Source organism: Podarcis pityusensis, assembly GCF_964106645.2.
Source record: "Podarcis pityusensis genome assembly, chromosome: 8".
Classification (NCBI taxonomy): Eukaryota; Metazoa; Chordata; class Lepidosauria; order Squamata; family Lacertidae; genus Podarcis; species Podarcis pityusensis.
This window is the reverse complement of record NC_138033.1, coordinates 2,724,711-2,747,499: the sequence shown is the minus strand read 5'-3', so window position 1 is coordinate 2,747,499 and position 22,789 is coordinate 2,724,711. Positions and strand designations below refer to the sequence as shown.

The window sequence follows — 22,789 nt, the reverse complement described above, 5'->3', positions numbered from 1 at the left end:
TCTTTTCTTCCATCTTTTCTGAAACAGCACTCTCCGACAACCGGCTTAATTACCAAAATTCATTAGCCAGCACTTAATTACACCCGCCATGTGCTGGCTTAGCTGAGAAGACATCTGATTAATAGCGTGTAAGTTAGGCTGGGAATCGTGTTCCATAATTAACCGAAAGCCGCTCCGCTGTGTAATATTAATGAGCTCCTTTTGACTATGCAAATGGGAGCAGGCAGGGAGGAAGGCGATTGGACAAGGGGCCCTTGAGGGGGTTGGGGAGACGGGCAATGGGTGATTAACTCTGGATCATTCACAGTGGGACATCTGGAATCTCTGCGTTGAGTTGAACTCATCAGTGTTGCGGGGACAGTAAATCCCTGCCACCGTCACCCCAAATCTTCTTCCTCCTGTCTCAAAATTTAGACACTTATCGTTTCTCAGGTTTCAAAGGGCAGTAAGGGCAGTTCCTGGAATAATCACTTCATTTCATTCATATATTTGCAAGTATTCTGGTTCTGCCAGTGTTATGTACTGAGTTCAATAGGATTCAGACTGCAGCAGTCTGATTGGTCCTAGAACAATAGGATTCAGAATGCAGCAGTCTGATTGGTCCTAGAACAATAGGATTCAGACTGCAGCAGTCTGACTGGTCCTAGAACAATAGGATTCAGACTGCAGCAGTCTGATTGGTCCTAGAACAATAGGACCCAGAATGCAGCAGTCTGATTGGTCCTAGAACAATAGGATTCAGACTGCAGCAGTCTGATTGGTCCTAGAACAGTAGGACCCAGAATGCAGCAGTCTGATTGGTCCACAGGAGCCACCCAATCCAGCTCCAGGTGGAAGTGAATCCGCAGCCTGATTGGCCTACAGGAGAATCCCAGAATCAGCCAATCACGTGGGGCCCATTGTGTAAATAATGTATATAAAGCAGACTGTGATGGCCTGGGAATCCGATTCAGAGGCTGAACCGGAGGAATCCCAGCCTGCACAGGAGTCCCCGCCTCCAGGGCCGGCTGAACTGGGGCAGGGCCTTGATTCTGAAGTGCCTGCACCTGTGCCAGATCCTCAGGAGCAGGCACCAGGTGAATCCACTCTGGCTCCGGAGGTGGTTGAGGACTCAGTGCCTACAGGTGAGTCTCCCCCTGGGTCCAGTAACCCTTCAGCCTCTCCTGAACTGCAGAGGCTCAGGGCAGAGAGGCGAAGGGAACTGGTTTCCCCCAGGAGGAGTGCTCGCCTTAAGGCCAGGAGAGGCGGGTCTCCTGGGGGCCGGGACCGCCCCTGGCCTCAGAGAAGATAAAAGCCAGTCAGCCCGGTCCCAGGTTGCGGGAGCAACGTCGTTGATGAGCTGTTTCGGCCAGCATCCAGTTCCTGTCCTTGCCCGGCTTCTCGCTGTGGACCCTGCTTTGCCCGAGGAGGACTGTCTGGCGACCCTCAACTCAGGTCCTGGACCTCGCCCCACGGTAACCTCCCCCCTGGACCAGCACACAGACATTCTGAGGGAACTTCCATTCCTGCTCACCACTATGAGCTGAATAAGAGCATGAAATCCGCTCTCGACTCTGAGTATATTACAGCCAGTTTGGCTGGCATCATTAAACTATGGAGGCAGTGATGACTGCCAGACATATGGTGCTGCCACATTTGGTGCACAGTTCAGGCCATGTCCCCTCCAAAAGGATATTGCAGAATTGGAAAAGTTTTGACCAAATCAATCAAGGGGATCGAGTGATTCCCCTAGGAAGGAAGGTTGCAGCATTGGGACTTTTTAGTTGAGAGTCAAAGAGCTCTTGCTATGAAAAGTTCTTCCAAATGTTTAGTCCAAAACATCCAGAGGCCACCAGATTGGGGCTGGCTGGTTTACCCCATTACGGTCTTTTTTTGCAGTTGTTTGAAAAGCGTAAGATCCCTGCTGGTTCACTGCTAAGGTTAACCAAACCCAGTCTCCTGTTTCCAACAGAGGACAGCCAGCACCTCCACGGATTCCCCAAGCAAGCATGAAAGCAACTGCTGCTGCTTTCCATCTCCTGACATTTCATACAACCTGACGTATCATAAAACCATCACAACTATTTTTTTATTTCATGGATTTGCCACCTTTCTCCTCCAAGGAGCTCAAAGTGACGCACGTGGTTCTCCTCCGCTTCCTCATTTAAATCTCCACGACAACCCTGTGAGACAGGCTGAGAGGTGAGGGCTGGCCCCAGGTTACACCCAGTGGGCTTCATGGCTGAGTGGGGAATTCGAACCCAAGTCTGAGTCCGACACTCTAACCCAGCCTTTCTCAAGCATGGGTTCCCAGATGTCCTTGCACTACAAATCCCATCTTCCCTGAGCACTGGGTGTGCTGGCTAGGAATGAAAGGATTGGTAGTCGAACAACATCTAGGGACCCACAGTCGAGAAGGGCTGCTCTAACCACTACACCACACTGCCAAGGGTCTCATTCACTCCTGCATTTCAGGGGGTTGAGCTAGATGACCCTCGGAACCCCTTCGACTTTCAGAATTCTGATTCCTTTTTACACAGAGCTTGTGCTCAGAACGCACCTTGAATTCCTCTCTTGGCTTTTTCTTTTTTTCCTTTAAGTAAAACTTTGAACACCTGCTGGAATTTGATCAAGTGGGGTCGATTTCGGGTTGCTGTCCTCTTGCTCTGCAGAGTAATAGGCAGAATGATAGACATTTATAAAATTATGCCTGGGATGGAGAAAGTAGAGAGAGAGAAAAGGGGGTTTCCCCCCCGCTCTCCCTGTCATAACACTAGAAACTGTGGACAGCCACTGAAGCTGAACATTGGGAGATTGAGGACAAATTTCAAAAAGGAGTTCTTCACGCAGCGCAAACTGCGGAACTCCCTGCCACAGTAGGCAGTGATGGCCACACACTTGGATGGCTTTAAAAGAGGATTAGACACATTCACAGAGGAGAGGGCTATCGAAGGCTACTAGCCACAATGGCTATGATCTGCTGCCACAGTCTCAGGCAGAAATACTTCTGAATAGCAGTTACTGGAAACCAGGGGTAGGCAACCTAAGGCCCGGGGGCTGGATGTGGCCCAATTGCCTTCTCAATCCGGCCCCCGGACGGTCTGGGAATCAGTGTGTTTTTACATGAGTAGAATGTGTGCATTTATTTAAAATGCATCTCTGGGTTTTTTGGGGGGGCATAGGAATTTGTTCATTTTCCCCCCTTCAAAATATCGTCCGGCTCACCAAATGGTCTGAGGGACGGTGGACCAACCCACTGCTGAAAAAAGGTTGCTGACCCTGACAAGGACAATCGTGACTTTAAGGAAAAATGGGCACTTTTTACAAATTATCTAAAAAGACAACAAAATGATTTGGACTCCTTGGCAGGCTTTTTGAATAAACACCCACAAATTTGTTAGTTGGATACATGATAGATGAGGCAATGATATGTACAATTTTATAATATGCAGAGAACAATATGTGCAAAGAAACCAGGGAAGGTTGCTGAGGGAAGTCCTGGGGGGGGGGAGAGGAGGGAGGGGGGGAAAGAGGGGGGAAATGTAAATGGCTATTGTTGTTGTTGTTTAGTCGTTTAGTCGTGTCTGCCTCTTCATGACCCCCCTGGACGCCAGGCACTCCTGTCTTCCACTGCATTCTGGATCCTATTGTTCTAGGATTCTGCTCAGTACATAACAAGTGGCGTCTGACCAAGACACTTTCCCCATTTAACTGAATCCAGTTATGATATTTTCAGGTCGTATCCAGTAGCCCAATAACCTTTCCACCATGTTGCCCCTCTCTTGCTCTCCTTCCTGGTGAGAGGAGCAGAGACTCAGCTGTGAGGAACGAGGTGAGATCACCTCTCATTACTGCAATGCTCTCTGTGTGGGGCTTCCCTTGCGCAGGATCCCAGAGCTGAAGTCAGTGCAGGAGGCTGCAGCATGATTGCTGACAGGAGCGAGGCCTTGTCCACATATAACTCCTGTGCTCAGAGATCTGCCCTGGTTGCCGATTTGCTGCTGGGACAATTTCAAGGTGTTGCTATTGGTATACAAAGCCCTGACGAACTGGGAGCCAGTTTACCTGAGAGATTGCCTTACCCCACCTGCGGCCACTGGACCATTTTGATCAGCAGAATGGCTACAGACGCCACATAATACCCCTTCCACATTTGTAAGAGATCGATTGATCAGTGTGGCAGTGCCTACACTTTGGAACTCCCTGCCTCTTGATACCAAGCAGGTACCTTCTCTGTCCTTTTTTGGGGGTGCCTGCTAAGAACATTCTTAGAAAGCTGAGGCCTTTCTAATCTGTTTTCCTATTTTAACTTCTGCATGTATCAAAGTTCGGTTGTGAATTCTTCTTCCTTTCTCCGTTTTATCTTTTGGAAAAACCCAGCAAGTCTGCAATTCTGTGGTTTCCAACCGATTGCAGCCCCGAGACTCTGTCTGGCCAGGCAAGAAAGCCTCTGTCTGCCCCAGAAGCAGCTGTTGCTTTTGCTACAGATGAGCCTTCCAAGCCTTTTGCTCCGATTCTCCAGAGCTGGCATGCGGGAAGGCCAACTGGTTATTCTGCGGCTTTCGTTCCTTGTAACCTCTGCCACATCCGATCAGGGAGAAGCTGCCTCTAAATCTGCTTTGACGTTCCCTGTTATCGCTGGACAAGGCAGAAGTTCGCCTGTCCCTGCCTCCCACACGCCTGGATTAGCCCAATGGCCCACCCAGGACCAGCTATGTGGAGGCAGGAGCACGCTTGCGCAGGAAAGCCCACAGCCTCAGCCTGGCCGTGGGAAGTTGCCCATCACTACTGGGAAAACCATAGCTTGAACTACACGGACAAGGACAGATCCTGAAGCTGAGGTTCCAAGACTTTGGCCAGCTCTTGAGAAGAGAAGACTCCCTGGAAAAGACCCTGATGTTGGGAAAGATGGAGGGCACAAGGAGAAGGGGACGGCAGAGAACGAGATGGTGGGACAGTCTTCACGAAGCTACCAGCATGCATTTGACCAAACTGCGGGAAGCAGTGGAAGACAGGAGTTCCTGGCGTGCTCTGGTCCATCGGGCCACGAAGAGTCAGACACGACTCGACGACTAAACAACAACTTTGCCATTCCTCCAAGGAGCTCAAGGGAGAAAGTGTCCACATGGCCCACGATTTCTAGGCACAGATCCGAGCGCTTTCCCCTTGCCCTGCTCCTTACCCAGGAGAAAACCTGCTCTTTGGTGCTGAACTGGAGCAAATGTCAACTCGACCAAACCCGAGTTGCCCTTTGCTCCAATTCTGCACCAAAGAATGGTTTCCCCCAGGGGTAAACAGCATGACAAGTGGAAGCATGGACGAGCCCTAAACCTTGGGAAGAACTTTCTGGTGGCAAGAGCTGTTCGATTGTGGAATGGCTGGAGGGCACCAGGTTGGAGAAGGGGACTTTACGATAACCTTGTGACGTGGGGACACTCGTGGCTTCCTCCTCGGATCTGAGCACTCCTCTCAAGACAGCGCTGCAGCTCGGGCAGAGAAAGATCTAGCAATTGGCTAAATCTCTGCTCTTGGCACCTGCAATTTTATGAATGGAGCCAGTTCCAGAGATCACCATGGCAACATGCCTGATTCCCCCCTCCCTGCTATTTCTTAAGGAGACTGACAAAAACCTGGGACTCTTCTCCCCCACGTCCTCCAAAAGCTTGTCTGCCAAAAGAGGCTTGCGGAGGATTACAATGGATTCTTCATCCCTGCCTCCCAACCCGGGCAGATCTCTGTTTCCGCAACTTGCCCTCCTTCTGCCTGCTTATAGATTGTTCCCTCTCTCTCCAGTGCCTGCCGTAGAATCACAGAGCTGTAGAGTTGGAAGGGACCAGGAGGGTCATCCAGCCCAGCCCCTGCAACAACAACAACAACAACAACAACAATAATAAATTATTATTTATACCCTGCCCATCTGGCTGGGATTCCCCAGCAACTCTAGGCTGCTCCCAACAAAATATTAAAATACAGTAATGCATCAAACATTAAAAGCTTCCCTAAACAGGGCTGCCTTCAGATGTCATCTAAAAGTCTGGTAGTTGTTGTTCTCTTTGACATATGGCGGGAGGGTGTTCCACAGGGAGGGCGCCACCACCGAGAAGGCCCTCTGCCTGGTTCCCTGTAACTTGGCTTCTCGCAGGGAGGGAACCACCACAAGGCCCTCAGCGCTGGACCTCAGTGTCCAGGCAGAACAATGCGGGTGGAGATGCTCCTTCAGGTCTACTGGGCTTTTGAGGCTGTTTAGGGCTTTCAAGGTCAGCACCAACACTTTGAATTGTGCTCGGAAACGTACTGGGAGCCAATGTAGGTCTTTCAGGACCAGTGTTATATGGTCTCGGCGGTCACTCCCAGTCAGAGAGGTATAATAATAGGAATAAGAATAATACAGTGGTACCTCAGATTACATACGCTTCAGGTTACAGACGCTTCAGGTTACAGACTCCGCTAACCCAGAAATAAGTACCTTGGGTTAAGAACTTTGCTTCAGGTTAAGAACGGACCTCCAGAATGAATTAAGTTCTAAACCCGAGGTACCACTGTAATAATAATAATAGTAATAATAATAATAATAATAATAATAATAATAATAATAATAATATATTATTTATACCCCACCCATCTTGCTGGGTTTCCCCAGCCACTCTGTGTGGCTTCCAACAAAATATTAAAAGTGCCATTACTTCCCTTGATCCAGAGACAAGACTTCTGTTGATGCAGTCTAGGACTGCACGGGGGGAGCAGCTGCAGTTGTGGGTCCAGGTGTGGGACAGCTGCAGCCTTCCAGGTGCTTCTTGGAAACTCAGGTATCAATGTGCCTGGCAGGTGACTGAGCTGGCTGCTCTGGCTTCATTTAGCCGGCTGCTTTTGCTCCATCTGTTCTCCTACGCTCTCTCCACACACACACACACACACACACACACACACACCCCGCACGCACAGCACAGAGTCCTCCGTGGCACAGAAAGCAGCTTGCAGCTCATGCCAAGGGCGCCCAGTCCTGCACGACAGCGACATGTGCGTGGCGCCGCGAGGAAGGTGCACAGATGTTCTGGGCGTCACCCCTCGCTTTGCCCTCCGTCAGCGAAGGATGATACTGCCAGCCTCTGGCTGGAGCAGAGGAGGGCGAAAACAGAGATCTCTCATGGATGCCTCTGCTACAGCGCCAGGGCCAAAGTAAAAGGGATGCGTTCCGTTCCCATAGAAATGTTTTCCTCCCCTGAGAGAGGAATGAGGTCCCTTTCGCTATCTGCTTTCTTCCCCATGCAGAACCACCGGCCTTCGGTCACATCCCAACACTTCTGACAAGGACACATGTTCCCAACAGCCGACTGCAGAGGAGGGTGACCAAGAGAATCGGAGATCTGGAAAGCAAGCCTTATGAGGAACTGTTGAAGGATCTGGGGACATGTTTAGTCTGGGAAAGAGAGGAGATGGGAGAGCCCTCCTCAGATATCTGGAAGAGGGAACATGCCTGTTTTGAAAGCGTTTTAAAAGAATTGATTGCGTTCATTGTTGGTGATTGCTTGTCCTGTACTTTACGATTCCACGTTCTTGTGATACTTTAGTAAGAACATCAAAAAGAGCTTTGCAGGATCAGGCCAGTGGCCCACAAAGCCCAGTATCCTGTTCTCACAGTGGCCAAACAGATACTCCAATGGGAAATCCAGATCTAGGTCTTGGGTGGGACAGCATATCTCCCCATCTGCGAGTCCCAGCAGATCACGTTCAGTGGAATATAGCTTCTGACAGGGCAGGGAGAACTCCACAGTTTAGGAAGGATGTTGACAAGCTGGACCATGTGCAGAGGAGGGCGACCAGGATGATGGAGGGTCTGGAAACCAAGCCTTATGAAGAATGGTTGAGGGAGTTGAGTTGGGTAAGATGGGTAAAGAGGAGACCGAGAGGAGATATGATAGCCATCTTCACAAATATCTCAAGGGCTGTTGCATGGAAGATGGAGCAAGTTTGTTCTCTCCTGCTCTGGAGGGCAGGACTCGAACCCATGGCTTCAAGCTACAAGAAAGGAGATTGCAACTCAACATAAGGAAGAACTTTTGACAGTGGAACGATCTCCCTCGGGAGGTTGTAGACTCTCCTTCTGTGGAGGCTTTTGAGCAGAGGTTGGACGGTTGTCTGTCACGGATGCTTCAGCTGAGATTCCTGCATTGCAGGGGGCTGGACTGGATGACCCCAGGGTGTCCCTTCTAACTCTACAATAAAGGTAAAGGTAAAGGGACCCCTGACCATTAGGTCCAGTCGTGACCGACTCTGGGGTTGGGGCGCTCATCTCTCTTTATTAGCCGAAGGAGCCAGCATACAGCTTCCGGGTCATGTGGCCAGCATGACTAAGCCGCTTCTGGTGAACCAGAGCAGCACACGGAAACGCCATTTACCTTCCCGCCAGAGCGGTACCTATTTATCTACTTGCACTTTGATGTGCTTTCGAACTGCTAGGTTGGCAGGAGCAGGGACTGAGCAACAGGAGCTCACCCCATCGCGGGGATTCGAACCGCTGACCTTCTGATCGGCAAGTCCTAGGCTCAGTGGTTTAACCCACAGTGCCACCCGCGTCCCTCTAACTCTACAATACAGTGGTACCTCGGGTTAAGTACTTAATTCATTCTGGAGGTCCTTTCTTAACCTGAAACTGTTCTTAACCTGAAGCACCACTTTAGCTAATGGGGCCTCCTGCTGCTGCCGCGCCGCTGGAGCACAATTTCTGTTCTCATCCTGAAGCAAAGCTCTTAACCCAAGGTACTATTTCTGGGTTAGCGGAGTCTGTAACCTGAAGCGTATGTAACCCGAGGTACCACTGTACTACGATTCAATTCTATGCTTCTAGATGGGCCCTTGGGCTGATCCAGCAGCCAGACTCCTCTTATATTCTCACGCTCCACACCTGTTCCTCTCCTCACTCTCAGGCTTGTTCCTGTGACAGCCCTGCTGTCCCCTGTGGGGCAGTGGCACAGCGGGACCCTTGTACACGCCGAGAGCTGCCAGGAAAGAAAGGGAAAGGGAGGAAAGAGCGCTTGTAAATTCAACCCCGATCAAAGAAGCTAGGCTCTCGCTTGGCCCCCGGAAGCCTCCAGCTCCATCCGCTCAGAATTAATGTCAAAAAAAAAGCTCTGCCCTGGGTCTACAATTGCTCAGCTTTTTGTCCTTTTCTTCTCCAGCAAAAGGGAAAGAGAGAAAGAGAGAGGTGGAGGAAGAGTTCACTGACTAATAGGATTATGCACACTTCATTATTGAGATTGTCTCCACCGACTCTGGCCTCCTCGCTTCCAAGCGGAATTTGGGGACCTGAGAAATGACCGGACTCTGAGGATTATGTCAGGAGGCTGTAAGAAAGGGGGCATAGGGGTTGGGTTGAGTTAGAGGGTTGCGCAGGGTTCATGCGCCTGGTGGAATCCAGCAGAGGCCATGCTTCCTGCCGACATCCGTAGCCAACCCTTCCCCAACTCCGAAAGTCAGATTCACCTCCAGCAGAATAATTGATGCAAATTCCTCCGCAATTATGCAAGTGTTATTGGCTTATTTGATCTAGTACATCAATCACATTTATTCCACTGATTTATTAGATTGCGGAGGCAAGCTTGGCTCGGCTCTGGCAGGAGCGGGGAGGGTACGCTTTGTTTGCACCACCCTCGCACATTGTTAATCCCCCAGAGAAAAAGCCTCGTTCGGCTTTGTGCGCGCGGCTGAGACAGCGCATCCCGCCACTGGGAGACGGGAAACATCCGCCCAAAATAAGGGATGTGAGAAAGGGGGTTGTCTGTGCATGCTGCCTGGGTGGTTTCAGCACTCTGGACAGAGGCTGCGTCTTCCTAATGCCCCGCAGAATCATAGAGTGGAAGAGTTGGAAGGGGTCCCCCAAAGGACATCTAGTCCAGCCCCCTGCAAATGCAGGAATCTCAGCTAAAGAATCCAATCTTCACCACTGTGCCCAGTTCCGGGTACCCGAGTTTAAGAAGAATAGATGATCTAGGGCCTCTCTCGCCCTGACCTTGCCACTGTGATTCACGCAACAGTGACCTCCAGACTGGATTATTGTAACTCACTCTACGTGGGGCTGCCCTTGAGACTGACCCAAAAACTCCAGCGGGTGCAGAATGCCGTGGCAAGAGTCCTTACGGGGTCCTTGCCGCGGGATCATATTCACCCAGCGCTATACATTCACCCAGCTGCACTGGCTCCTGGTGGAGTACAGGATCAGGTTTAAGGTGCTGGTTTTGACCTTTAAAGCCTAGGACCCTCGTACCTACGGGACCGCCTACCCTGGTATGTCCCATGGAGGACCTTACGGTCTTCAGACAAAAACATCTTGGAGGTCCCAGGCCACAGGGAGGTTAGACTGGCCTCCACCAGAGCCAGGGCTTTTTCGGCTGTGGCTCTGATCTGGTGGAACGCTCTGTCCCAAGAGACTAGGGCCCTGCGGGACTTGACATCTTTCCGCAGGGCCTGCAAGACAGAGCTGTTCCACCTGACCTTTGGTCAGGGCACAGCCTGACCCCCTCCTTTGGTAATCCTCACAGAACTCTAGCCCAATGGTTGCTATTAATTTGATTTTGAATTGATTTTAGAATGAATTGATTTTAGAATGCATGTCAATTAATTGATTGTGATTTTATGTAAACTGTGTTACTTTTATTGTTGTTAGCCGCTCTGAGCCCAGCTTCGGCTGGGGAGGGCGGGATATAAATAAAGTTGTTGTTGTTATTATTATTATTATTATTATTATTATTAGGAATGGTTGATGGAGTTGGGTATGTTTAGCCCGGAGAAGAGGAGGCTGAGAGATAGGGTAGCCATCTCCAAACATCTGAACAGCTGTCATATGGAAGATTCATATTTATTTGTTTGATAAAATTTATGCACCGGTTGATTGCAAGAAACCTCAAAGAGGAAGAGTGGCTTATAAAATGAATGGTTTATGCCATAATGACAAGGTTAACCAGTGTAACAAGAAACTAAGAGGAGGAGGGAATTATTAAAGATTGGGGGATATTGGTGGAATATTTGAAAAACTCATGTATGCAAATAAGCTCATTAGCAGGATTAACATAAAACAAGCAGTTAAACAGATTGTTATGCGATACTAAAGAATAACCTAGAGATGGAGTCATGTGGAAAATGCAGTCCGAAAATTAAAATTTAAAAGAAACCACAAAAGGAGGGAAGTCAAATATATGTGCATGTGATTTTTGTACATCCATAAACTTCTTTTGAAAAACCGAAAAATAAAATTATTTTTTTAAAAAATCAGATGGAAGATTGTGTTTGTTTGATAAAATTTATGGACCGCTTGATTGCAAGAAACCTCAAAGAGGTTTAGAAAAAGGTAAAACGATAAAAATCAAGAGGGGGGAAAAATCACAACCCTACTTTAAAACGTACAAAAGTACAGATACTAAACAAATTAAAATTGTTTCAACTTCCTAAGCAACTGGGTAGACTTGTCTAAACAAGAATGATGGACTCTCCTTGCTTGGAGATTTTTAACAGGGGTTGGATGGATGGATGGCTGTCTGTCTGGGATTCTTTAGCTGTGATTTCTGCACTGCACGGGGTTGGACTAGATGGCCTTTGGAGGGCCCCTTCCATTTCTGCAATGCAGCAATTCATCCTGATTTCAGCACTGAAGCTTTCAGCAGAGATCCTGAGTTCGAGTCCTACCTCCAGCAAGAGCCAGGACACCAACAATCGCACCCATCATCTCTGTGCTGGCCAGGACTGATGGAAGATGTCATCCCAAAATCTATGGAGGGCACCCAGTTGGGGAAGCCTAGGCTGATTTGAAGATGTTGCTTCTCTGCCGAACCACTGGGGAACGGCATGCAATATCCCAGGGGCAGGAGACCAGCTGGATAACTTTTCTGTTCAGCAGCCGACTTGAGAGAGGGTTCACATCGTAATTCAAGGCAGGTGCTGTTTCTCTGTCTCACCAGCAAAGCTTGCAGGCCTGTGATTTGATTATTTTTTGAGAGAGAGAGACTGGGGAAAAAACCCAAATGCCACTAATGTGTGCTATTTAAATCACCTCTCCAAACACCCTAGCAGAGGGCAGCCAGATCGTTCCCTTTGCCATCGCTTATCGGCGGTCCGTCCCAGTGGATTCCATTAGGATCTTTAGGCTGTTTAAATATTGAAGGCAGTCTGCTGATCTACCAGAAGCCTGTTTGAGAGGGGAGGCAGAGAGCAGTCAGAGGGAGCCCAGCTTGTTAGGAGAGCGGGGAAAGGAAGCTCATGGACACTGGATCGTCTCACATCAAGGCCTGGAGAGGAGAAATGTTTGCAAGAGGTTGTGTGTGTGTGTGTGTGTGTGTGTGTGTATGCCAGCCAGCCAGTTCCCCTCACATGCCCCAATTCCCTCTGGCTGCCAAGGTGAGGGGGGTGCCCACATCTGATAACAGGAGCTGGCTGGTACTGTCATTGCAAGAGAAGCACCAATCGCCTCCCTGTGATGACATTTTTTGCAGGTGCAAATCCCATTTCGAGCGTTCTTCTAAGGCAGGGGTCCGCAAACTAAGGACCGCGGGCTGAATAAGGCCCGTGGGACTCGTTTATCCGGCCCACGGCGACCCCCGCTGCCCGCTGTTACCAGCATTGCGCTGCTCAGCTGCCCACTTAGGGGTCGGAGGAGCACCCGAAATAGCTTGTGTGCATGCGCAAGCGTTATTTCCGGTGCACATCCGGGTCGGAGGAGGCCCGCGCACTGTTAGTTTCTGTGTGTTGCCACTGTGCAGTGCTTTGGAGTCACAAGACTCTGTTTACATTCCACACATTCCATACTGCTGGAAGTCTCACGGGAGACGGATGTGACGTTAGTGGTTTCCTGTTCCTTTGTTCCTTTGTTGTGAAGGAATGGGTTTCTGTGCAGTCAGTTTGAAACAGGACCCAACCCCCAACCCCTTTTCTTCTTTCTCCAAGAAAGCATTCCTAAAATGCATAAACTTGAGCTGTTGAGCAAATGCATAACAAGAACACAGCTGTATAAACAAGTGCTCAAAGCTTATCAGTCTGTGACGGCAATGAGTGACCTTGGCTGTTCCAGTGGAGTAGGGATGACATGTCTAGGTCTTATCTTACATCCTGACGCACAGACCTAGTCCAGGAACTGCGCCAGAGTGTGTTCTTGGAGTTGGTGACCTCTTGCTCCAAGATAAGAGTAGGAATAGGAATACCCTTTTATGGTCAGAGGTACAGGAAGGAATACCCTTTTATGGCTAAGAATACCGGAGCAGGAACATATGTGATGTCAACCTGCGTGTATAGGCTGACGTGGTTGGATTCCTGGGGAAGGAGGGAGAGGGTGCCTGGAGGATATATATACTGATTAAATTTCTCATTTCTTTGGACTTGCTGTGGACTGACCACGCAAGTGCCTTTCTGCTGTTCCGGAGAGCAGAAATAAAGAACTCTTTCTCTGAACCAACCCTCGGTGTCATTTGACTTCCTTCCTCCTGTCCGGGAGCAACGCAGACCCAATCGGCGAACTCCAATAAGGCTACAGTTGTTCAGTTGCTCTCTGCTCTCACAGAGAGAGGGTGTGTTTTCGGTCTGCGTAGTAAGAAATAAAGCATAGCAATGTAGCCATAAATCTCATCACTTCCCTGCGTGCTTTGATACTCTGCGTAATGGAGGATGTGTCTGGAGCCTTATCAGAGGCTCAGGTCGTTAATCACGTCGGAGGCGATTCCGAAGAACTCGGCCGGAGAAAGATGAGCTTTATCAGCTTGGCTGAGCGCAGGTTCCGACATGCACATGTGCACAAGGTATGTCCAGTGCTCCTCCGACCCGGAAGTGCACCGGAAATAGCATGTGCACACGCATATGGGCACGCACTCCCCTGCCCTCCGACCCGCCGTGCAATTGGCGCTGGAGACACCGGCCCGAGGTGCGGTAAGTTTGCTGACCCCTGTTCTAAGGCCTTTGCACGGAGCCGCTAGGTAATCCGAGGAGGACAGAGCTGTGTGATTATTCCCATAATGCAGATGAGGAAGACTGAGGCTGACACCAGAGCTTCTCTGACCTAAAGGCAGCTGGCGAGTTTGCAAAATGTGGCAGAATTCCTGGAGCACAGTTCCCATGCTTTAAGCTGCGACGGCGCTCCAGTTCCTCGCTCAGCCCCTGTGGCATCCGGCTGGCCAGAATTCACTTGTTTCTTACTCATCGGATCACAGGCCAGAGAATCGTAAAGTTGGAAGGGACTCCCAGGGGTCATCTAGTCCAGCCCCCTGCAATGCAGTAATCGTGCCCACAGCCATCCCTGGGTGGACTCGAACCACCAACCTTCTGGTTGACAGACAGACGGACCGGCTGATGAAAGCACCTTTCTACAACAGTTATTTCTATATCCCACCTTTCAAGATGTGATTCCTGCCAAGGTGGCTTAGAAGTAATGTTAAGGTGTTTTTAATAAAAATAAAAATAAATAACTTACAGTGTGGTGTAGTGGTTAGAGCACCTGATAGGCCAGGGTTCGAATCCTCACTCAGTTATGAATGAGATCTCCTTACGCCATGTATGCCGACTTGATTGATTGACAGAACTGGAATAATAATAATACTAATAATAATTTATTATTTATACCCCGCCCATCTGGCTGAGTTTCCCCAGCCACTCTGGGCAGCTCCCAATCAAGTGTTAAAAACAGTACAGCGTTAAATATTAAAAACTTCCCTGAACAGGGCTGCCTTAAGATGTCTTCTGAATGTCAGGTAATTGTTTATCACTTTGACATCTGATGGGAGGGCGTTCCACAGGGCGGGCGCCACCACCGAGAAGGCCCTCTGTCTGGTTCCCTGTAGCCTCACTCCTCGCAATGAGGGAACCGCCAGAAGGCCCTCGGAGCTGGACCTCAGTGTCCGGGCAGAACGATGGGGGTGGAGACGCTCCTTCAGGTATACAGGACCGAGGCCGTTTAGGGCTTTAAAGGTCAGCACCAACACTTGGAACTGTTACAGGTGTGACATATTATACATTCCACATTCGTAAGAAGTCAATCTGTCGGCGTTGCAGCACCTACACTTTGGAACTCCCTGCCTATTGATCTCAGGAAGAAACCTCCACTGTACTTTTTTTGGCACTTGCTAAAAACATTTTGGTTGACGCAAGCCTACCCAGATGTCTTGAGTCTTATTTTAGCTTTCCGAAAGTCTAAAATTACGGTTGCTATTTTTTTTCTTATTGAGAATTTTATTGCTTCCGTCTTTTATATAAATCGCTTTGAGGTTGTTGCTTTTTAGCAGTTGAGCGGTGTATAAATTCTGTGAAATAAATAGACAAAGCCCTTGGGCCGGCCACATTTTCAGCCTAGTGTGGTTTGTTCTTGTTTTGTATTAGAATCATAGACTTGAACAGTGGGAAGGGACCCCGAGGGTCATCTAGTCCAACCCCCTGCAACCTTGTGCCTGATGTGAGACTCGAATCCATGACCTTGAGATCAAGAGTCTCATGCTATCCCAGCTATTATGTGCTTTGTGTTTTTTACCTTGTGTTTTTATGTTGTGGACAGCCCTGAGATTTGCAGGTGAAGGGTGGTATACAAATTCTAATAGTAATAATAAAGATCAGGGCTTTTTTTCCCCCAGCCGGAACTCTCCGGAACGCAGATCCAGCTGGATGCCCTTGCCACTGCCATTGAAAGAGAACAAAGGCAGTTTTTGATGTTTGATGTTTTGTCGTGTTTTTAATATTCTGTTGGGAGCCACCCAGAGTGTCTGGGGAAACCCAGCCAGGTGGGCAGGGTATAAATAATAAATTGTTATTGTTGTAGTTGTTGGTGGTGTTCATGGTGAGACCCAGCACCTCTTTTTCAATAATAATAATATTATTATTGTACCTACGGGACCGCCTCTCCTGGTATGCCCCACGGAGGACCTTATGGTCTTCAAACAAAAACATCTTGGAGACCCCAGGCCACAGGGAGGTTAAAGGTAAAGGTACCCCTGCCCGTACGGGCCAGTCGTGTCCGACTCTAGGGTTGTGTGCCCATCTCACTTAAGAGGCCGGGGGCCAGCGCTGTCCGGAGACACTTCCAGGTCGCATGGCCAGCGTGACGAAACTGCTCTGGCGAGCTGGCCCCAGCGCAGCACATGGAAACGCCGTTTACCTTCCCGCTATAAAGCGGTACCTACTTATCTACTTATGGGACGTGGGTGGCGCTGTGGGTAAAACCTCAGCGCCTAGGACTTGCCGATCGCATGGTCGGCGGTTTGAATCCCCGCGGTGGGGTGCGCTCCCATCGTTCGGTCCCAGCGCCTGCCAACCTAGCAGTTCGAAAGCACCCCCGGGTGCAAGTAGAAAAATAGGGACCGCTTACCAGCGGGAAGGTAAACGGCGTTCCGTGTGCTGCGCTGGCTTGCCAGATGCAGCTTGTCACGCTGGCCACGTGACCCGGAAGTGTCTGCGGACAGCGCTGGCTCCCGGCCTATAGAGCGAGATGAGTGCACAACCCTAGAGTCTGGCAAGACTGGCCCGTACGGGCAGGGGTACCTTTACCTTTACTTATCTACTTGCACTTAGGGGTGCTTTCAAACTGCTAGGTGGGCAGGAGCTGGGACCGAAAGACGGGAGCTCACCCCGCTGTGGGGATTCGAACCACTGACCATGCGATTGGCAAGCCCTAGGTGCTGAGGTTTTACCCACAGCGCCACCCGCGTCCCTACAGGGAGGTTAGGCTGGCCTCAACCAGAGCCAGGGCCTTTTCAGCACTGGCCCCGACTTGGTGGAACGCTCTGTCACAAGAGACTAGGGCCCTGCGGGACTTGACATCTTTCCGCAGGGCCTGCAAGACAGAGCTGTTCCACCAGGCCTTTGGCCAAGGCGCAGTCTGACCCCCTCCTTTGGTAATCCGCACAGAACTCTAGCCCAATGGTTGCCATTAATTTGATTCTGAATTGATTTTAGAATGAATTGATTTTAGAATGCTGTGTTACTTTTACTGTTGTTAGCCACTCTGAGCCCAGCTTCGGCTGGGGAGGGCGGGATATAAATAAAATTTAATTATTATTTTTTATAATAATACAGTGGTACCTCGGTTTAAGGGACGCGGATGCGCTGTGGGTTAAACCACAGAGCCTAGGGCTTGCCGATCAGAAGGTCGGCGGTTCAAATCCCTGCGACAGGGTGAGCTCCCATGGCTTTGTCCCAGCTCCTGCCAATCTAGCAGTTCAAAAGCACGTCAGAGTGCAAGTAGATAAATAGCTGGCGGGAAGGTAAACGGCATTTCCGTGCACTGCTCTGGTTCGCCAGAAGTGGCTTAGTCATGCTGGCCACATGACCCAGAAGCTGTACACCAGCTCCCTCAGCCAGTAAAGCGAGATGAGCGCCGCAACCCCAGAGTCATCCGCGACTGAACTAACAGTCAGGGGTCCCTTTACCTTTACCTTTACCTTGGGTTAAGTACTTAATTCATTCCGGAAGTCTATTCTAAACCTGAAACTGTTCTTAACCTGAAGCACCACTTTAGCTAATGGGGCCTCCTGCTGCTGCTACACCACTGGAGCACGATTTCTGTTCTCATCCTGAAGCAAAGTTCTTAACCTGAAGCACTATTTCTGGGTTAGCGGAGTCTGTAACCTGAAGTGTCTGTAACCTGAAGCGTCTGTAACCCGAGGTACCACTGTAATAATAATAATAATAATAATAATAATAATAATAATATGATGCCTGGAAGGACAGATCCTGAAGCTGAGGCTCCAAGACTTTGGCCACCTCAGGAGAAGAGAAGACTCCCTGGAAAAGACCCTGATGTTGGGAAAGATGGAGGGCACAAGGAGAAGGGGGCGACAAAGGACGAGATGGTGGGACAGTGTTCTCGAAGCTACCAGCATGAGTCTGACCAAACTGCGGGAGGCAGTGGAAGACGGGAGGGCCTGGCGTGCTCTGGTCCATCGGGTCAAGAAGAGGCGGACACCACTAAAAAACAACAACAACAACAGCAACAACAACAATAATAGAGAGGGCAGGATGGAGAGCTATAAAGAAGCATCTTCTTTCAGGGCAGGAATAGAGCACCAGCCGCCCCCCCCCCGCCCCCCAGTTTCCTGGCACCGCGATCCCAGGAGTGGAGTCGTCTTCATCCTCGGCGTCTCTCGCAAGAGTCGCCTGACGTGCGCTCCTGACGCGCTTGAGGCTGGGAAGCCCATTAGTGGCTCTGGCTGGAGAGATCGGCGCGCAAACTCTGCCATCTGCTCCCGCCTCTGGAGGCCCCCAAGACGGAGGAGTGCGAGGCGGGAAATTGGTCGAGAGAGCTAATCTCTTCCCTTCCACATAAACATGATAGATGAAGTCTAGATGGAGCTCGCAGACAGAGTCGGAGGCGGGGAGGGAGGCGGAGAGGAGAGGGGGGACCCGGGCAGGCGGGAGGGAGGGCGCACCGGCTTTGCGCAACGGTCCCGGGTTTCCTGATATATATATATATATACCGCCCGCTCTTGCCGGAGGAGAGGCGCTGAGATCCGTGCGGACCCTCCCGCGTGGCCAGGGGCTTGCAGAGGATGTTCTGGCAGAGAAGAGGGAGGCAAAAGAGCAAGGCAGCCCAGCGGAAGCGTCAAAGGATGGAGGTGTGTTGCTTGTTGCAAGGAACCAGGCAACCTATGCTGGTGCAGCGAGCTCAGTAGTGTCGACACTGGCCGGCAGCCGCTCTCCAGGGCGGGGTCCTATGCCAAAAAGTAATAATAAAGGGTGCCTCAAGATCAATGCTATCAACAGTGGCCAGCTCTCCAGGAAAGTGCCTCGTGCCATCAGTGCATTGAGATCAGTACTGTCGACACTGGCCGGCAGCCGCTCTCCAGGGCGGGGTCCTATGCCAAAAAATAATAATAAAGGGTGCCTCAAGATCAATGCTATCAACAGTGGCCAGCTCTCCAGGAAAGTGCCTCGTGCCATCAGTGCATTGAGATCAGTACTGTCGACACTGGCCGGCAGCCGCTCTCCAGGGCGGGGTCCTATGCCAAAAAATAATAATAAAGGGTGCCTCAAGATCAATGCTATCAACACTGGCCAGCTCTCCAGGAAAGTGCCTCGTGCCATCAGTGCATTGAGATCAGTACTGTCGACACTGGCCGGCAGCCGCTCTCCAGGGCGGGGTCCTATGCCAAAAAATAATAATAAAGGGTGCCTCAAGATCAATGCTATCAACACTGGCCAGCTCTCCAGGAAGGTGCCTCGTGCCAAGACACAGCATCAGTGCATTGAGCTCAGAGCTGTCAACAATGGCCGGCAGCTGCTCTCCAGCAAGGTGCCCCATGCTGAGACAGACTGTTGGTGCATCAATCTCTGAGGAAGGAGAGTCCACAGCCTTCTGAGGAAATTTGTTCCACTGTCAAGCAGCTCCAACCACCAGAAATTTCTCCCTGATGTTGAATTTCCTTTCTTGTAATTGAAGCCATTGGTTTGAGTCCTCCCTTCCACAGCAAGAGAAAAGAAGCTTGCTCCATCCTCCCTGTGACAGCCCTTGGGATATTTGAAGATAGCTATCATATCCCCTCTCAGTCTCCTCTTTTCCAGGCTAAACCTAGCCAGCTCTTTCAACCATTCCTCATAAGGCTTCGTCTCCAGACCCTTGATCATCTTGGTTGCCCTCCTCTGCACACCTTCCATCTTGTCAATCTCCTTCTTAAATTGTGGTGCCCAGAACTAGACACAGTATTGCAGGTGGGGTCTGACCAAGGCAGAAGAGAGTGGGACTATGACTGATGGTGACAGCAGAAATTAAAAGACACCCACTTCTTGGGAGGAAAGCAATGACAAACCTAGACAGCATCTTAAAAAGCCTTGCTGACAAAGGTCCGTATAGTTCAAGCTATGGTTTTTCCAGTAGTGATGTATGGAAGTGAGAGCTGGACCATAAAGAAGGCTGATCGCCGAAGAATGGATGCTTTTGAATTCTGGTGCTGGAGGAGACCCTTGAGAGTCCCATGGACTGCAAGAAGATCAAACCTCTCCATTCTGAAGGAAATCAGCCCTGAGTGCTCACTGGAAGGACAGATCCTGAAGCTGAGGCTCCAAGACTTTGGCCACCTCAGGAGAAGAGAAGACTCCCTGGAAAAGACCCTGATGTTGGGAAAGATGGAGGGCACAAGGAGAAGGGGACGACAGAGGACAAGATGGTGGGACAGTGTTCTCGAAGCTACCAGCATGAGTCTGACCAAACTGTGGGAGGCAGTGGAAGACAGGAGGGCCTGGCGTGCTCTGGTCCATGGGGTCACGAAGAGTCGGACATGACTAAACGACTAAACAACAACAACAATGACTTCCCTTGATCTGGACACTATAACTCACTTGATGCAGCCTAGAATAGCATTAGCCTTTTTTGCTGCTGCATCACACTGTTGACGCATGTTAATCTTGTGGTCCACCAAGACCCCTAGAACCTTTTCACATGTATGGCTAGTAAGCCAGGTGTCCCCCCATCTTATATTCTAGTTGAGGATTCAATATACTGATGGAAAACCACACTCCAAGATTTCAGGCAGTGGTCTTGGTCCCCTGGAGATGTTGAGGGGTTGAACCAGGGACTTTCTCCATGCCAGGCAGGTACCCTACCACTGAGCTAGAAACCTCTGCCTCACGCTAAAGATGCTTCTGAATAAGGTTCTGAATAGTAGAGACAGGGGAGGCTGCCTTATTCAGAGTCAGCACATTGGCCCACCCAGCTCAACACTGACTGGAAGCAACTTACAGATATGAACCAGAACGGAAAACTCAGACTTCTCCACAAACGTGGGATGTATCATCACTGAAGCAGTCAAATACCAACATTTCCTGTTGCCTAGAGTGGACGCACAGGGGAATGTGGCTCCAGACAGAACATCCTTCCCTTGTGTGTGACCAGGTAGATGCGCATGACCCTAGCAGACCCTATAAAAGGGCCAGTCATGCAGCCATCTTCCTCTTTTGGCTCTTTGGCTTTTTTTTTTTTGCTTTTTTTTTGCCATCTTCCTCTCTGCTGGCTCTTAGCCAGCACATGGCACATCCTCACAGAGGATGGAGGCCACAAGGTATAAAGTCGGAAGCCTAACTCAGACTTCTTTTCTCTACAAATGTAACTGTAACCACAAGATAAAGCCTGCCTTCAGAAAACTACTGTGAACTGAACTCTCACTGTAAACGTTACTCTCACTTTTAAACAAGACTGTCAAGTTATTATTATTTCAAGAGGGAAATAAAAGGGGAAACTTACCAGGAACGATCCAGATTAGATTGCTCAGCTTAAATGATTCTAAGGAATCCATCAACTTGTTTCCAGAAATGTGCAAGAGAATGTGCTCTGCTACTTGCTCACTGGCGTGAGTGCAGAGGGATAACATTTAATCAAAATTTCCTCTCCAACTCTCCTCAACATTCCCGCACCGCTGTACTACATACCATCATCTAACACTAAAGATGGTTCTGAATAAGGTTCTGAATGTGGGATGTGAAACCCAAGAGCAGTCAAGTACAACCTTCCTAGAGTGAACATGTTTACACATGGGGAAGAATGTTTGTCCAGCCAGCAGGTCAACTTCTTGTTTCCTTCTGAGCTGGGACAGACTTCCTCTGCATGTGACTAGAGGTGGGCGTGGCCTCACCTGTGCAGGTAACGACAACAGCACAGGGCAGGGCAGCCATCTCTCTCTCTTTGACTACATGCATCGAAGAAGCAACATCTGCTTAGCCAAAGATGCTCTCTTGGCAAGAGAGGGCAAAAGGACTGTCTCCTTATGAGATAGTTTCCAGGTGTATGTTACTTTTCTAAGCTAAGTCTGCCTTCTGGGATCCGATTGTGAACAGAATGTGAGTGAGTAAACTCTTTTTATACTTTTATAGAAGACTGTGTCGTTTCTTATCTTTTATGAGGGAATAAGGGGAAAATATCAGAACAGTTATTCTAGAGGCTTTAGCAAGCCTGAGCAAACGCATCCACTGCAAGTTTAAAAAGGGGAATGTTACTCTGCTAAAATTGTGAACTTGTTAACACAAGTTAGAAAGGCTATAATCAAACAATCTATCCTCTCCTGCATCCCTGAACATTCCCACATCTTTGACTTTTTTGCCATCTTCCTCTCTTCTGGCTCTTAGCCAGCAGCACATGGCTCATCCTTACAGAAGACGGAAGCCACAAGGTAGAAAGTCGGAGGCCTAACTCAGAATTCTTTTTCCCTGCAAATGTAACTATAACCGCAAGACAAAGCCTGCCTTCAGAAAACTACAGTGAACTGAACGCAAGTAAACTTTACTCTTACTTTTAAACAAGACTGTCGTGTTTTTATTATTTTAAGAGGGAAATAAAAGGGGAAACTTACCAGGAACAATCCACACTAGATTGCTCAACTTAAATGATTCTAAGGCAGGAGTCAGCAAACATTTTCAGCAGGGGGCCGGCCCACTGTCCCTCAGACCTTGTGGGGGGCCGGACTATATTTTTTGGGGGGGGGGAATAATGAATGAATTCCTATGCCCCATAAATAACCCAGAGATGCATTTTAAAGAAAAGGACACATTCTACTCATGTAAAAACACGCTGATTCCCGGACTATCCGCAGGTCAGATTGAGAAGGCGATTGGGCCAGATCCGGCCCCCGGGCCTTAGTTTGCCTATCCATGTTCTAAGGAATCCATCAACTTGTTTCCAGAAATGTGTAAGGGAATGTACTCTGCTACTTGCTCACTGGCGTGAGTGCAGAGGGATAACATTTAATCAATATTTCCTCTCCGTCTTTCCTCAACATTCCCGCACCTCTGTACTACAAACCACCATCTAACGCTAAAGATGGTTCTGAATAAGGTTCTGAATAGCAGAGACAGGGGAGGCTGCCTTATT

General features: G+C 49.5%; 1 long non-coding RNA gene across 1 annotated transcript in view; it reads left to right on the top strand.

Annotated features, from left to right (window-relative positions):
* LOC308484620 overlaps positions 1-16,029 on the top strand; it is a 156,227-nt gene extending 140,198 nt beyond the window's left edge. Inside the window, exon 3 of the long non-coding RNA XR_013990048.1 lies at positions 15,911-16,029. This is a non-coding gene — a long non-coding RNA (uncharacterized lncRNA). The remainder of the gene's footprint in view (positions 1-15,910) is intronic.
* Positions 16,030-22,789: the final 6,760 nt, after the last annotated feature.